The sequence below is a fragment of the Nanorana parkeri genome, unplaced genomic scaffold (genome assembly GCF_000935625.1).
Source record: "Nanorana parkeri isolate BGI_ZX_2015 unplaced genomic scaffold, ASM93562v1 scaffold300, whole genome shotgun sequence".
NCBI classification, from domain to species: domain Eukaryota; kingdom Metazoa; phylum Chordata; class Amphibia; order Anura; family Dicroglossidae; genus Nanorana; species Nanorana parkeri.
In genome coordinates this window covers 35,594-38,159 of record NW_017306568.1, presented here as the reverse complement: position 1 = coordinate 38,159, position 2,566 = coordinate 35,594, and the positions used below count along the sequence as shown (strand labels likewise).

Sequence of the window (2,566 nt, the reverse complement as noted above, 5' to 3'; positions counted from 1 at the left end):
GGAGCTGCGGCTGAGTAATGGCAAACGGGCCGATTATTATCGGGCTGTGCGGCGGATGTGTGCGGGGATGGAGTTCGGGGAAGGGGCCGCTGTGGGCTTTAGACTGCCGGGGGTCACCTATGTGAAGATGGGAGGGGGAGGGGATGTTCCTTGAAGGGATACAATGTAACTAGTGAAGTTTAAAGGGGCAGTAATGTCGCTGACTAGTTTAAAGAAAGTTATCCTGCCTTGAAAGTTTTGATTTGCTCTCTTCGGCCACAGGAAACAAAATTGCGCATGTGCACATTCATCATCGGTCCTGGCTCAACACACACAAAGCAGTGATGGTGCTGGGGTAACGCCACTCGCAGCTTCGGGCCCGGTGCAGACCGATGCGATCCTGGATACATGATACATGGACCTTTGTTTTGCGACTCGCGGCTGTGACTGGGGTGCCATTAGAAAATAATGGCACCCACAGCGCGATCGCCGATCGGTGCACATCTGGGCGACTCCTGACCGCGCGGAATCGTGCATGATTGCCGCACAGTGAGGTGTCGTCTAGGTGTGCACCGGCCCTCACTTCAAAAAGGTTGTTCACCAACCTCACTTGATAGTTGCATGGTAAAGCGCGAGATTTTAATTAGGTCGGATGAGGCTAAAAAAAAGCCTGTGCAAAACTGTGACTGACACTCCCCCCCCCCGCCCCCCCCTCTCCTGGCTCAATCAGTTGCGGCAGGGGCATTCCCCACCCCTTTGTGATGCACAGCTCGGGGGCTTGGTGTGAACCCAGTTCACCTGAATTTTCCCAATCTCATGCAGAATTGTGACTAACTGGGGGGCCTGGTGCGAATCCCCGTTTTGGCCCAATTATTTGTGGTAGGGGCATTCCCCACCCCCCTGTGATGTACAGCCGGGGGGCTTGGTGTGAACTTCGTTGTTCTGAATTTGGCCAAGCCCGTGCAGGATTATGACTGATACCCCCCCCCACACACACACACACAATCAGTTGTGGCAGGGGCACCCCCTTGTGACGTGTAGCTTTGTGTGAACTCTAGTTGAAATGCCCGTCGCTAATTGGGCCGGGGGGGGTATCAGTTACAATTCTGCAGTGGCTTGGGCAAATGCAGGAGAACTAGGTTGATACCAAGCCCCCCAGCTACACATCACAAGGGTGGGAAATGCCCCTGCCACAACCAATTGGGCCGGGGGAAGGGGGGTGTTGGTCACAATTCTGCACAAGCTTAGGCGAATTCAGGTGAACTGGGTTCCCACCATCCCCCGTTCATCATGAATTACAGGTGATATATAACGCACTATTATATAGGTAAATAAACACAATTCACTGCAACGCACGGTACTGCAATACCACGCCTTTCGACGCAGTGGGAAAAAGTAGTGCATGCACTTGCCGAGCATGGGGACAAGGAAGTGCATTGGGGTGCTATTCAAGTGAATGACAACGCAACTCAGCTCCCGCACTGTGATGCACGGTGGGTGTGTTGCGCAATAGCACGCGCTCATCACACGTTACCATGCGAAGGATAGCTGTGAGCGAGCCCTCAAACCGCGGAGGGAAATAAGATCGTCTTCCGGGAGTTCCCCGCCTTGCTTTATTTCTTCCTCATTCTGTGTCCATCTTTGTATATTGTTGTTTTTACAATGTATCTTGTAATCTGTCTCCTGAACCGTCTCCCCCTCCTCAACCAATCCCAAAGCAGCTTTCCATAGAAACACATCCCCTGAATATTATGTGTGGCCCTTTTCACTTGGAGAACTCTTAACACTCCGAGATTCTGTTCGTGTTTTGTTTTTCTTTTCCAGGATTCCAGGAAGAGGAATTTCGCACAGACATACCAAACCGCACTGACCGCCGCTGCAAAAACACGAGCGCTATACGTAGACGCATGCCGGTGAAATGGAACTCTGATCTGTATTTTGCAGCCTCTTGTTGTTTTATTCAGCTTCTAAACCTAAAATTGTCATTTACATGTAAACAGACAGTGGCTATGACAGAAGGAAATGGGAGGAGTCGGCTGAAAGGAGTTTCCAAAATTTAGAAAAATCAATTCTCCATCGAAGGCGGCTTTCCAAGAAACGTTATTGGTACAAATCGGCATCGGGGATGCAGAGCGGCGCGTCAAAATCTTTGGCGCCCGGTCTGCGTATGTGCTGTGTATTCTCCAGTAGACATGTGCGATTCGTTTCGGAAACATTCATTATTCGGACGAATTTTCGGATATGTCCGAATCTCCGAATGACAGAAATGATGAATGAAAACGAATCTGAATTTCTGAAAAAGAAAATTTCGGAAGAAATTCGTGAGCGGTAGTCTGCAGGGGCGTCCCGAGGTCGGGTGACACCCACCTGCTCCCGATGGTGCAGTGCCTAAACTAGAGATGCACCGGTACCGATATTCGTACTCACCCAAATGCTCCGATACCGGAACTTCCGGTCAGAGGGAGATCTCCCTCTGTCTATCATTCCCGAGGGAGCATGGAGCCGGCTTCCTTTCCAATCAGGAAGCCCGGCAGTGGGTTATGACCCACCTCCCACTTTCCTGATTGGCTAGGAAGCCGGTTTCACT

At 51.1% G+C, this 2,566-nt stretch overlaps 1 protein-coding gene across 1 annotated transcript in view; it reads right to left on the bottom strand.

The window, feature by feature from the left end:
- Positions 1–2,363, bottom strand: part of ARL4A (ADP ribosylation factor like GTPase 4A) — a 5,895-nt gene extending 3,532 nt beyond the window's left edge. Inside the window, exon 1 of the mRNA XM_018557725.1 lies at positions 2,347–2,363. The gene's annotated coding sequence lies outside the window, so the exon portion shown is untranslated. The remainder of the gene's footprint in view (positions 1–2,346) is intronic.
- Between the last annotated feature and the right edge of the window lie 203 nt (positions 2,364–2,566).